Genomic DNA, 14,796 nt, shown 5'->3' with positions numbered 1-14,796 from the left:
CCGTTCCAATGTATCTGCCTATGGTGTATCCCAATCTTTTTGCACATTGAATATATGCATTCAAAATATCACTGACACATGCATCATAAAGTGAGATTTTACGTTTACCACCTTCACCTGCCAGCCAACTAGCATGAATGCTCTCTAACAAGTTTATACTTGGAATTTGAGCTCTCTCCCATGGACTCTTATTGACCTATAAATACAAAACAATTAAAACCATATAAATGTAAATCTCTGTTTTCAAGTATTTAAAAAGATCCCCTATCACATATTTCACCCACCATTCTTGTATTGTGGAAGCTATACGAGAGGCCTCATTTGTAGTCTTTGCTAGGCGCCATGCTTCACACATTTCAATGTGATGCATTTGTCTATCTATAGCGACATGTTTTTTTGTATGTTTGTGTAGACTCTGCTCCCAATGGAAAAGACACGAGCGATCCCTTCCCTCCATTACATTATTCCATCCACCATTGTATACAACTCGTATTGCCAGCCAATTAGCCCCAGCTTCATCAGACATAAATCCAACAAAGTCTGGTTGTTCATGCCCACACCTCTCCATAACTGTGTTTAAATTTCTCCAAAACAAGATTTGTGTTTCTTCGTCTTCTTCTTTACATTCACATATTGCAATCACTTGCAATGCTCGCATGCTGTACACATAGAACAAATAAGTAATAACATGTGTTTTATATCAAACATGATATCTAACATATTTTTATAAATTCACTTACCCAGGATCATAAACCGAGTAGGACATAGTTGCCCATCCTTCAATTCGATGAGTATGATCAAAGTGCACCCAAGCACTACTCAAATCTCCTGTCCCTCCTCGCCTCATTCTATTGACTAGTTCAACTCCAGAAGCAGTTCCTTTTGTGGACATTTTGAATACATAACATTTGTCATTAGGTCCACCTTGGCTTGGAAAACGACTTCCATGAAAGAATGGAAAAACACACTGTTTCTGTAGCAATAGTATATTGTCGTATCCATCACCAACAACCTGACCATGTTTAGCTTTCTCATTTGACAAAATACTTTTGAATCCCCTATTTTGAACAAGGGGCATCATTTCCTCAAGAAAATGGTTAAGCTCTACATCAATGGCTTCTAAATCATCTTCTTTAGTCAATGATTGAAATAGCATTTGATGAGCAACTAACATCTGTACTTTTCTAGGACCCCCCTTCTCAATCTTTAAAATTATCTTAACAAGATTGCACACTTTTTCAAGCGCTGCCCTTCTTGTACCTGGCTGTACATTGTGGTCATGCACTCCCAGATGGATCACCAAACGTGTTATTGTTGTTTCCTTTGGCATCACATAATAGATCATACACTTGCAAACATTTGAACAAGTGACCGTTCTGTCACAATAGTGGCAGGTTATTTTAGATTTACCTTCGCTAGCAGGATAGCCCATGCTGATTTGTCTGTCCAGATGTCCATGAAAGAAGGCGTCATTGTATTTCCTTTCACCAAGGTAAAAAGGGCATGTCACTTTGCAACATTGAAGGCTTCCAAGACAATAACTCAAACACACAATGCAATCTATGGCCATGTTGGTCGATGCTAGGCGAGACCAAAGGTGACCGTCGTACTTCTGCTCCATACCGAGCATCCTTTTATTGTTGTGAATTGGAGGAAGCTCGAAACAAACATTGCCATTATAAAAATTTGGGAGCTCGTCAACCTTTTTGGGAATTCCACAAATCTCTAAAAGTTTAGACAACCTGCCCGATTTACCTTTGTCTTTCATCCATGAAATGATGGATATATCCTTTGAATACTCCTACATTGTATGCTCCACCCCATCTTGTGTGTCTTGAAAGGGTCCTGGTGACCTGGTTAGTTCCACTGTCTCCAAAACAACTGTGTCTATACCTTCATCAATATCAACATTTAAATGTGATGGAGTCGAGCTTTTGTTACATGGTGTAGCGAACATAGAAGAATCAATGACTTCTTCATTTGTTTCTAAACTGTCAGCCACATAAACATAGCCATCTGAATGAAGAATGTGGTAAGTTGAGGACAAAGAATGGTCAAGAAGGTAATGCTTTTGATCTTCATGATCCCATCTAGGCAACACATTGACCTTAGACTGAGAGCTCCCTGTCTGAACGACTGCTTGCAAGCCTTCAAACTTAATAGAAGGAGGCAATAGGCTTTGAAGAAAATATTCACTAAGTTGAAGCTCTCCATTTTGTAATGAGACTCTATAATCCATATGAGCACCATTAATCGTCCATGAAAGCATTGTTGTAGTTGTAGCTATCATGTTTGAGACAGACAAGGAGGAATAATACTTGAGATAAGAAAAATGACGAAAAGAGAAGGAAGAGAATGTGCATAAGGTACAAAGAAAGTGTAAAAGCATGCAGCTGCAAAAAGTTATTGCTGCGTTCATTGAAAACTGTTCTAAATTTAATTCATTTATTGAAAACTATTCTAAATAAATTTGGAATATTCGAATACTCTTTAAGATATGCACAGTCATAGCCATTAAGATACATTTGAATCATCATGTTGTCAAATCCATATGTTCACCTATCGAGCTTTCAAAATCTCCCCAAATACGCGCATATTAAAAAAATGAACATAGGAGTTATAAAATATACAATGTTTTAAAAATTATTTATAATATATATATATATATATAGATAGATAGATAGATAGATAGTATAGAGTATAGTTTTTTATATTCCCAATTAAGCACTTTAAAATTAAAATGGACATAGTATAGTATATATAGAATATATGGTATTTAAGTATATAGTATATATAGTTACATTACATTATACTAGTACTAGTACCGGACCAGTCCAGTCCAGTAGCAGTATAGGATTAGTCCAGTCGAGTACCAATCAAGTCCAGTCTAGTAGCAGTCTAGTCTAGTCCATTACTAGTCCAGTCCAGTACAATACCAGTCCAGTCCAGTACCAAACAAGTCCAGTACCAGTCAAGTCCAGTCTAGTCCAGTCCAATACTAGTCAAGTCCAATCCAGTACTAGTCCACCCAGTACCAGTCAAGTCTAGTCCAGTCCAATATCAGTCTAGTCCAGTACCAGTGAAGTCCAATCTAGTAGTAGTCTAGTCCAATCTAGTCCAGTACTAGACCAATCGAGGACTAGTCCACCCAGCCCAGTCCAGTCAAGTACCAGTCCAGTCAAGTACCAATCCAGTCCAGTCCAGTAGTTGTATTGTACCAATCAAGTTCAGTTCAGTTCAGTTCAGTTGAGTATCAGTATCAGTCCACTCCAATATCAGTCACGTCTAGTCCAGTACAATACCAATACCAATACCATTTCCAGTTCCAGTCCAGTACTAGTACAGTCCATTACTAGTACCAGTACAGGATAAGTCCAGTCCAAGATAAGTACTAGTCCAGGATAAGTCCAGTCCAGTATCAGCACCAGTCCAGTCCAGGATAATCCAGTCCAGTACCAGTCCCAGTCAAGGTTAAGTTCAGTCCAGTACTAGTCCAGTCTAGTCGAGGATAAGTTCAGTCCAGTACCAATCCAGTCCAGTAGCACTACAGTACGTTATATAGTATATATAGATTATATAGTATATAACGTTATACTTACAGTAAACAATATATAGTAAATAGACAATATAGTATATGGAGCATATTTTATATATATATATATATATATATATATATATATATATATATTGTGATTATACATATATTGTATATAATACAGAGTATAGTAATTTTATATAATATTTATCATTTATTTCACCATTTTCCACAGTCTAGGACTTTATTCTAATCCTTTCCGTGAAGTTTCAAATTTTGACCCGGGACACCTGTTGGGAGCCAGTTTTGAGGATGCTAAGGTCAAAATTTGGAAAAGTTTTGTATGTAGAAATTGTAGCCCTGAATGCAAGGAAAAATATTGCTTCTTCAAGGTTTTTCAGATTCCTTCATTTTGATGCTCGTTTCAGCCCGTAGATTAGGGAAAAGGGGAGAAAATGCTGTTTTGCGCTGTTTTTGTAGAAATTATCAACTTGTAGGTGAATTTTCAGCTAAATTGAGCTGGATATGAATTTTTTGTATCACACAACTATCGAAGAGATCAACAAGGCAAACAAATTCATGTGAGTCGGCCCCGGGCAAATTCTGAACCATTTGGGAGTTACAGCTCGTTGAAAATGGCCGAGAATCGTGGACTTTAAAAAAAAAAAAAACCCAATTGTGGCCGCTTTGCTTAAGACTAGAAAGAGGTCAAAAATAGTGAATGTCAAAGCTTAGGTTTGAAGCATTACTACTTTGGAAACCAATCGTCTACCTACTCGAGCTAACACAGTCCAGTACCATCGCGTACGCATCATGTTGGTGTCTCCTCTCTCTCTCTCTCTCTCTCTCTCTCTCTCTCTCTCTCTCTCTCTCTCTCTCTCTCTCTCTCTCTCTCTCTCTCTCTCTCTCTCTCTCTCTCTCTCTCTCTCTCACACACACACACACACACACACACACACTATTGTCTTTGCGGCCTCGGAAGATAGACCGCAGAGAACCGTTCAACGCGGAAAAAAAGGGAGGCACAGAGCCCGCCCATCATCCCGCGTCTATCTTCTTGGGATGACTGGCTTTCTTCAATTTCTGATTAATAACGATGTTGGTGTTCATAACAAATCTATCTGATAAATTGTATGCTTTAATCATAAATTACCAAAAAAAGGGGGGGAGGGCAGAGCTCCCCCATCATCCGCGCGCGCACAGATGATGGGGGAGCTTTGCCCTCCCCCCCTTTTTTTGGCCATTTTGGATTAAAGCATACAATTTATCAGATAGATGTCATTAAATTTTGGGATTAACTCCACAAAATTAATGAAAATAGCACAAATCTCACCAAATCGACAAAAAAAGGGGGAGGCAGAGCTCCCCCATCATCCGCGCGCGGGGGAGGGCAGAGCTCCCCCCCTTTTTTTGGCCATTTTGGATTAAAGCATACAATTTATCAGATAGATGTCATTAAATTTTGGGATTAACTCGACAAAATTAATGAAAATAGCACAAAGCTCACCAAATCGACAAAAAAAGGGGGAGCTCTGCCTCCCCCTTTTTTGTCGATTTGGTGAGCTTTGTCAACGGTATTGTAGGAAAAATGCTTTTGCTTGAGGTTATTGAAATAAAACCTAAATTATTTGATATATATTTGTTCAATAAACACATCAAAAACGCAAAAAAAATGGGGAGACAGAGCAACCCCATCATCCGCACACGCGCGGATGATTGGGGAGCTCTACCTCCCCCTTTTTTTTGTAGATTTGGTGAGCTTTGTCAATGGTGTTGCTGGAAATAGGCTTTTGATTAAGGTTTTTGAACTGCTTTTCCCCCATCATCTGTGTCGACAAAAAAAAAGGGGAGGTAGAGCTCCCCCATCATCCGCACGCACGCGGATGATGGGGAAGCTCTGTCTCCCCCTTTTTTTGCATTTTTTATGTGGTCTTATATAAACTAAAAACTATATTATATGTGTTGTGCAGATAATGGCACCAAAGAGGGATACCAAGAAAAGAAAACCTCCAGTCTCTCCTTTTAGCAACCGTCAAGTGAGCATGAAGCTTAGGTCCAGTTGTATACCAAAGGGAGCTATCAATCAGGAGGCATCATCACGAGTCCGACATTTGGACACTCCACCAAATAAAAAGAAAAGGATTCTCAAAAGGTGTGTTTTTATTGATGATGAGGCTCAAGTTGATGAAGACTCCAACAACATCGAAGATGATGTAGACATCATAGGTAAATTATGAGTGTATGTTATAATTTTATGTCAATACATAGTTTATATTATAAATTTTGCAATGGTAGATTGTTAAATTTGATGGACGTTTTTTTTCGTTTGGAAATTTTGGTAATTAATAACCATTGATAGTTGCTAGAGAAAATATTAAGTATTGTTTTTGTTTATGTTGGAGAAAAGGTCCTTAAATCTCATGTGAGAGCCCTATATAGGGTGTGCGGTTTTTTTTTTTTTTTAAGTTGTCTCCGTACAAAGGAGACTCTGGAAAAATTTCTGTAAATTAAATACTTTACACTATCTAATCCTAATTGCATATGTTTTTGGGCAATTGAATGTTTGTCACTTCTTCTCTCTATGCAGAGACCAATGTTCACATTGAAGATCATCATGACAATGAAGAAGATAGTGATCCTGAAGGGGATGAGGAGAATAAGCATTCAAAACACCTAAGCAAGTGTAATGGGGTTGATCAGGAAAGGCTTAGACAGATTCTGCATATTCTCTGATAATTGCCTAACACTTAACCAACCACCAATACAGGACTACACAGTATGTATGCACTTCAAACCTTCAGATACTTCATCGACAAGATCAAAGGGAGTACATATATCTCATATTTATACTCAGGATTTCATCAGACATAGATCAAAATTAGAACAGACAATAGACAGATAGATATAACTACCGCCTTCCATTTCCCATCATCATCACACACATCAGCGTCATCCCCTTACTTCCTTACATCATTGAAGATCACAAAAGATACAAAAGCCCCTACGAAAAGTTACATCCTTTCACATAATGTCTTTTCCTACTTACTTCCTAATAGGTTTCTGATTATCTCCTGAGTTGACTCTGACCTGATGACTTCCTGATTGGAATCTGAAGTCATCCTGACAGTTCCCTGACTGCATATTAATTATGGTAAAGGTCCCCTTTACCACCTGGCACACCCGGTGGTACCAAAAAGAAACTTTTTGGCGACCTGAACCCACAATTCCCTTGATCATTCCTTTTGTTCAACCTCCAGCACACCATCTTCTTGAGTAAGCATTTCTTCAACTTTGTCCTCCACATTTTGCAATTTTGTATCTCCCTGATGATCTACTATCAGATGTTGCAAGCTTTCTTCTTCATTAATCTGCGCCTGCTACATCAGATTTGTTTTAGGTATAGTCTTCTCCTTTTTTGCAACCACACTGTTTTGCCCCTAATCTGCAATCTCTTCAGAAAACTTTTCCAATTCTTGATTATCTTTTTCCACATGCTGTGCAATTGTATTCACTAAAGTATCCAACATTGGAGTCTTTAGTACATCATCTTCCTGAACACCCTCTTTTTCAATCTGTTTTTTGTCCTGTGACTGTTGCTCAAGGAGAGAGTTATATTTTTCATGTAACTCCTCATACTGAAATTTAAGTAACTCATACTCCTCCTTGTTTTCTTCTTTGGCAAATATTTCATATGGTTTAGACATCACTTCTTCTAGCCTGACTCCCAGATTTTGCCAAATTTGTTCTCCCTGCTTCCTCAGTTGAGCCTTCATGTCTTCAACCTCCTCAGGTGACAAGTACCATCCATCAATTGACAACTCATCATCTGTGCATTCTCTAATTTGCTTTTCCACATCTTTACAGGCTGCCACTCTATTCAGCAGAACCCTGTTGTCTACTTCTAAAGCTACATTAGTATTTGCTAAATTCCCCAACTCCATAGTCAATACTGCTTTCCACTCATTCTGCCACACTTTGTACATTTTTGCATTGCTCTCTCTTCTGTGCAAATGACCCTGAAACATCTTTAACTTTTCTTCCATTTTCTGATTTTGCTCTGATGCTGCCTTGAGCTTCTCCTGCAACTCTTCAATTTTCTCCACTGTCATTGTCTTTTTACTCAACTGCCTTGCCAATTCTTCTTTCTCCTCCACAAGTTTTCCATTTGTCCTCTCCAAAAGTACACCGTTCATGTTCTGCTGCTCCACAAACTCCTTTAATATCTCTACAGACTCTAAGGCTTTTGAGTGTGTAACATCTTGAAAAAATTGTTTAACAAGAGACTGTTTGATATCCTCTTGCTTCTTTCCACTCTCAGTCTCCTTGGTCTGCACGACATCTAACCTTCTTTTCTTCAACTTGATGGAACGCTTCACCGGAGTTGTCTGAGCCCCCACAAACTTTATATGTCCATCTTCCTCTTCAGCCCAGAATTTTGGAATCTCTACATCTGTATTCAACCCCATAGTTTCCATACATTCACCATGTGAATACTTTGCTGACCACATACTGTTATATATGCCTGTCTTGGACTCATGATACTTCTTTGTCTTCATTTCCCTGTCAATCATCTGCTCAGAATCCAACAGTTCATGCTGCCCAAATACTTCCTGACTGTGTCCTTCCTGTCTGTCAGCCACCTGTCTTGACCCTGATGGTGTCATCGCCCTCAATACACCATTACTCTTTACATGCATGAAAATTGCAGCAATCAAAGGTCCCACTTTTGTACTTCTCTACACTCTTTTCTTTTCTTTGAAAAATACCTCTGAATGTATTCTTTCAAACAACATTGTTGCCCATCCAAATCTCTTACCCTTCTCTGCCATGCTAAGAATTGCATAATTCTCTCTTGATATGTAATCCAACTTCACCAATAACATGACCCTTTCCAAAAACCATTTTATTTGCTGCAATCTCTCTGCATCAGACACATTTTTCAAAGCAAAATAATTGCGAGTACCTTCACTCTTCCCGAATTATGCATCCATGTCCTCCTCAGATGCTTTGTCCACCGCATTATCAATTCCTTCAGGCAATCCAAATATTGTCGCCACTAATGCTGCTGACAAGTAAACTCCGTGTCCCACCAATCCATTACAATCTATAAGTTGCGCCATCATCATGCTTGTTTGAGTCGTGAAATGCCAGTGTGTCCATGGCAACTGTGCATACTCCAATAGCTGAATAGACTGCAGCCATCGTGCATGTTTGGGTTGGAAGGAATCGATCTCCACCTTAAAATCCATGAGATGATGCTCTGTTGCTTGTCTGGCCTTCATTTGAAGCGGTGTCGGCTGCTGTACATCCTCTTCCTCATCGTCGATCTCCACCATTGTTCCAGGGCTTGGCCTTGCCGATCTCAGCCCCCTCCTTTGCACCATCGCTTCAAAATCTGTAGCTTCTCTAGCTAACGGCGGCGTACGCTGGTCTTGCTCTTCACCTAGCAACACACTCTTTCTCTTCTGCATGGCGGGCACTAACGCTGACGCACTATTACTTGAGATGTCAAGTCCTCTGTCAGTTTGAAAACACGAAAACGTGGTCTCACACTCCACCTTCACTTCTCTATTCATAATACCTCGTACCCTCGAATCGAGAAAATATATTCCCACCTCATTTTGACACTCTTTTTGAGGAACCTCCCCTTCAAATAATTTCAACCGATACCCATTCAGTGGTTTTCCAAACTGGTTCCCAACTTCATCCTGTAACACAAAAGTTCCTGGCCCTCTGACTTCTGCTATCTGATAAGGCCCTACATATCTCAGCTTGAGTTTCCCTAGTCTTGGCCCCAACTTACTGTTATATACCATGACCCAATCTCCTTTTTTAAAAAATTTGAACTTAATGTGTCGAAACACCCATGCTTTCCTTCTGTTCTGCACTGCTTCTGCCAAATAAGCACTCAGAATCCTATCTTCCTCCAATTTCAACAAGGATTCCTCCCTGAAAGGTATAGACTCTTCTGGAGACAGTCTATGCTCAGCTGCAATTCTCAGACTAGGAACTACAAATTCCATTGGTACTACTGCTTCTAGTCCATATACTAGCCTGAAAGGTGTCTGACCTGTTGTCACCTTGAAAGCTGTCCTGAAAGCCCACAAACAGAATCAAGCTTTGTATCCCAATCCTTCCTATTGTCCTCCACAATCTTCTTCAAAATTCTGATCAGGATCTTATTAGTACTCTCTGCCTGTCCATTTGCTTGTGGATAATACACTGTAGACTTCTTGTGTATTATTAGGTGTGACTCAGTCAACTTCTTGATCACTTTGTTGAGGAAATGTACTCCTTGATCTGAAACCAATTCCACAGGACACCCAAATCTGGTCATAATATTCCTATAGAGGAATCTTGCCACACTACCTGCAGTATTATCCCTTAGTGCCACTGCTTCAACCCATTTTGTTGCATAATCAGTAGCCACCAGAATATATCTGTTTTGAGTATTTCTTGCAGAAGGAATAATAGGTCCCATGAAATCCAACCCCCACTTTTGAAAAGGTTCAAGTGGTACCACTGGTTGCAAAGGCATCCTATCTGCATCATTTGGCCTTCCATCCCTCTGACAGACCAAACACTGCCTGCAATAGTTGTAAGCATCCTTATGAATACTTGGCCACCATAACCCTGCCTGAAATACTTTTCTAGCAGTTACTTCATGAGAAAAGTGTCCTCCAGCATTGCCCCAATGAGCCTCTGAAAGAACTGCCTTTTGTTCAGCTTTCCCTGAAACACACCTTATGATCACCTAATCTATTCCTTTCTTGTATAACATTCCTGATATTACCATAAATGATCTGCTCCTCAATGCCAACCTCTTCCTTCTATCTGAAGTCATCTCTTCTGGAAAAAAACCCTCCACCAAGAACTGAAACATCTCATCATACCAATCTTCTGCTATCAGACCTGTCACCACCTGAAACAGTCCTGCATCAGGTAATTCATCAGGCACTCCATTTGGTGGTTCTCCTGTCTCCAATCTGCTCAAGTAATCTGCAATGGCATGCTCTTTCCCCGGTGTATGCACCACACTATAGTCAAATTCCTGAAGTAAAAGAACCCATCTTGCCAACCTGCCTGACAACTGTGGTTTATTAACCATATAGATCAAAGCTTGATGATCCACATGAAACACCACCTTATTGGCCAACAAGTAATGCCTGAACTTCTTCAATGCATAGACCATGCCTAAACCTTCTCTTTCAGTTACTGAATAGTTCCTTTCAGCAGAGGATAGCACCTTGCTTGCATAATAGATAGGTCTAAACCATCCCTTCTCACTGTCTTGCATCAGGACTGCTCCCACTGCACAATGACTTGCATCCACAAATATATGGAATGGAAAATTCCAATCTGGAGAAATTAGAATTGGTGCCACCACCAACATCGTCTTCAATAATTCAAAGGCCTTTTGCTGATCAGTAGACCATAAGAATGGTACATCCTTCTTGGTAAGCTTTGTGAGTGATTGACAAACATATGCCAAATACCTCAAAAATCTGTTATGCCACTTTACTTGTCCCAAAAACCTTGACAACTGCTTCAAGTTCTTAGGTACTGGTGCCTTCAGAATTGCCTCCACCTTCCTGGAATCAATGGCAATCCCTTCTTTTGATATCACATGTCCCAAAAGAATCCCACTGCTTACTGCAAATGCACACTTTTCAGGGTTCAAAGAAAGTCTAGCTTCCCTGCACTTCTGCAAACAGAGCCTGAGATGTCCCAAATGCTCATCTTTTCTCCCAAAAACACTGAAATCATCCAGGAACACCCTCAATAAAAGTTGTCAAGAAAGGAGCAAACACTTGCTGAACACACTTCTGAAAAGTAGGAGGTGCATTTTTCAATCCAAACCCCATCACATTGTAAGCAAACACTCCCCATTCTGTAATAAAGGCTGTTTTTTCTCTGTCCTCCACTGCCATCCTGATCTAATTATAGCCACTAAAACCATCCAAAAAGCTATACATTTCATGTCCTGCAACCGCATCCAACATTGTATCACAATATGGAAGTGGAAAAGGATCAGTCAGTGTGGCAGCATTCAGCTTCCTCCAATCCACACAAACCCTGATCTTCCCATTCTTCTTTGGAACAACCACTATTGGAGATAACCATGTCACCTTGTCAACCGGGTAAATGAAACCTACTGCCAAAAGCTTGTCCAATTCCTCTTTCACCTGCTTAGCATAACTTGGGTTTAATCTGTATCTTTGTTGTACCACTGGGATTGCATCAGCCTTCAGGTTGATCCTGTGTTCACAAAAAGCTGGATCCACTCCTTTCATGTCACTGTAGTGCCAGGCAAATACATCCTTGTATTCCCTGAGTAAACCCTGCAGTCCTCTTTTAAAATTCTGATCCAGATTGACACTGACCCTGACCTTCTGAGAATTCCCCTCTGTTCCTAGATCCATGTCTTCCAAATCATCTTCCCTTACCCTTGAACTTTCTGAAAGATATTCCTCAAAATCTTTCTCTGCCCTGATCTCTGCCTGTTTCTGTTCTGCCTCCAAATCAGATCCTTCAGGAAACAGCTTTCTCTTGCCCAATTTTTTCTTCAATTTCTCCACCTTGAGATCATTAGCTACATATTTCTCTGCAATATTTTGTACATCCACTTCAAATATTGGAATGACAGAAGAATTTACCCTCAAAAATTCCTCTTCCTCATCTTCTTCCAATTCTGGAGCCATATTGATTGTTTCTGCATGCAAAGGTCTGCAATCAGGTGGAAGTATTTTGCTGGCCACCATCTTCATTCTCACCTTTTTCTTGCCCTGTCTCAATATCACATAATCTGCTCCCCAATGTTGCTTGACTTTTGCTACTCTAAGCCAAGGTCTCCCAAGAATCATAGGATATGACTGAGAAGACTTTTCCAACTGCAACACCACAAAATTGACTTTAAACTTGAGACCTCCAATCTCAATTTCCTTATTCCTGACAATCCCTAATGGCTGGATCCTCCTCTGATCTGCCATTTGCACTTGAAATGGTGCCGGATCCCAACATGTAATGTTCATCTTCCTGCATGTTTCCTCTCGAAGTACATTCACTCCGGATCCTCCATCAATCAACACTCCTGGCATAAATATCTACTCCATCTTTACACTGATCACTAGAACTTTGTAATCAACATCTGCAGGTTGCATTTCTGCTACCTCAATCTCCTGATCCGGATCTTTATCTGTCTGTAAGTCAATCGGATTCTTTCCCCCATACTGTTGTTGTAACTTCTGCATGAATTGGTCTACAAATCTTGGTACCAAACTCAAAATCTGCCTCAAACTGATCTGAGTAGGTGCTTCCATTAATGCATCAAAAAACTCCTCAGACATCTTGACTACAGCTTTCTTCTGTACAGTCAGCACCTGATCATGTCCTTTACCAACTCCTTCCTGTATTCTGTCCGCCGGATACCTTACTATTGCCTCAAGGACTTCCTGAGTTTCCCTTCTTTTATCCTCTTGTCGCTTGTTCACTTTATTTATCTCCTTCAATAATCCCATTCTAATCTTGTCCTGAACCTTCCAGTCGATTGGTTGTTGTTCTTCTTTTTTCTGAACCTTATCCCCCTTTACCTTTCCTGACGACCTGGTTACCACCATAGCTCCAGGAACATTATCCCCCTCTTTAACTCCTTCAATTGAGACACACTCTGTACAATCACATTGGAATAGGTTGCTTGATTCCCCTCTTCCACAGCAGCGCTCATTAGGCATCCGGGCCCTATCAAGCTCCACTTTGGCATTCATCAGGAACTCTTCAGATTCCTGTTCTTCTTCTTCCAACATGACAACATTTAACTGTGCAGGAGGCCTTTGTTGAGGCTGGCCGCCTTTATTATTATATTGTACTATAGGGATCCCCCTCTCACTCCTGTGTTTGCACCACAGGGTGCATTCAGGTCCCTGTCTGTGCCCTTGTGTTCCACAATAGGTACACGGTAAATTTCCTCCCATTCTGTCCTGATTCCTTTGATTACCCCACCCTTCCTGGGCTTGAAGTCTCTGAATAGGACCTGAATTTCCCCAGTTTCTAAAATTTTGTGGCCTTCCCTGAGGCCCTCCTGCAATCATGACATTCGCTGCAGGTGGATTCATTCTTTGCTGCACCCTTTCTGGAATGCGTCCCCGATAATTTGGATTGTACCAACATCTTTCATCACTATGGCCAAACACTTGACATGTTTGACAATAAGGCCTCTCTGGCATACCCAGTTTTGTAAGACCCAAATTCTTCAATTGACTGACAATCATTTGACTGATGTCTTCTTTTCCAGGAACTTTCTGCTCCCTGCTTTTACCCTTTTTCTCTTTGTCCTTCTCCTGCCTGGAGGATTTCTTCTTTTTCTTCTTACTTTTCTTCTTCTTTTTCTTTTTCTCTGACCAATCATCATCTTCTTCATCAGAATCCTTTTCAGACTCTGAGTCTTCCTCATCTGAGGAGTCATCTGTTTCTTCATCATCTTCTTCATCCTCTGAATCTGATTCTTCCCTTTTGGAAGATTTCTTTCTCTTCTCAAGGCTTCCATACCTTCTTTCTGCCCTTGTGGCTGCTTCCACCAACTCATTGAAATCTGCTTCATTGTTGATCACTCCTCTTCCTGCTACTGAAGTGCGCAGCTCCAGATTCAATCCTCTATAAAAATAATCGCCCAACTATTCAAATGATGGCCTCTGTGCTGCCAACAATCTGTTGTTGAGGTTTCTAAATTTCTGAGCATAGTCTTCCACTAGCAATTTTCTTTGCTTCATCTTTCTCATTTTGATCAAGATATCCTCAGGGGTCTTTTCCTCCCTGAATCTTGCCAAAAATCTGTTTCTTAATGCTTCATATGTTGGAAAAGCTGCAATACCATACTGCATAAACCAAGCCATTGCCTTCCCCTGCAATGTGGCAGCAAAATGCTCCTTCTTGGTAGCATCATTATGGATCACATTGTATCCACTTGCCATCCACCTGGTCTCAAACTGCCCCACATGACTGTCAGCATCCTCCTTGGATTTCCCGCTGAACTTAGCCGCCCCCACTTTCGGGTTGGGTACTGGTTGAGCCATCACTACAGGTTGTGGTTGGAGTTGATTCACTGGTACTGGTACCGATACTTGTCCTTGATTTATTTGTCTCAAAGGGTCAAATGGTAATGGTGGTGTGTGTGTTTGAAACTGCAGCCTTCTTGGTCTAAAAACCTAATTGACTGCTAATGCTCCCACAAACCTTTGCAGGTTCAGATTAGAAATCTCCTGATT

The 14,796-nt window shown here is 40.4% G+C and overlaps 1 pseudogene; it reads right to left on the bottom strand.

The window, feature by feature from the left end:
- Window positions 1–6,768: 6,768 nt before the first annotated feature.
- LOC147420387 (uncharacterized) lies at window positions 6,769–13,338 on the bottom strand (annotated as a pseudogene).
- Window positions 13,339–14,796: the final 1,458 nt, after the last annotated feature.

Source organism: Adiantum capillus-veneris, chromosome 28 (genome assembly GCF_014529385.1).
Source record: "Adiantum capillus-veneris isolate H3 chromosome 28, ASM1452938v2, whole genome shotgun sequence".
NCBI classification, from domain to species: Eukaryota; Viridiplantae; Streptophyta; class Polypodiopsida; order Polypodiales; family Pteridaceae; genus Adiantum; species Adiantum capillus-veneris.
The sequence above is the reverse complement of the archived record's forward strand: the minus strand, read 5'-3'. Positions and strand labels throughout refer to the sequence as shown.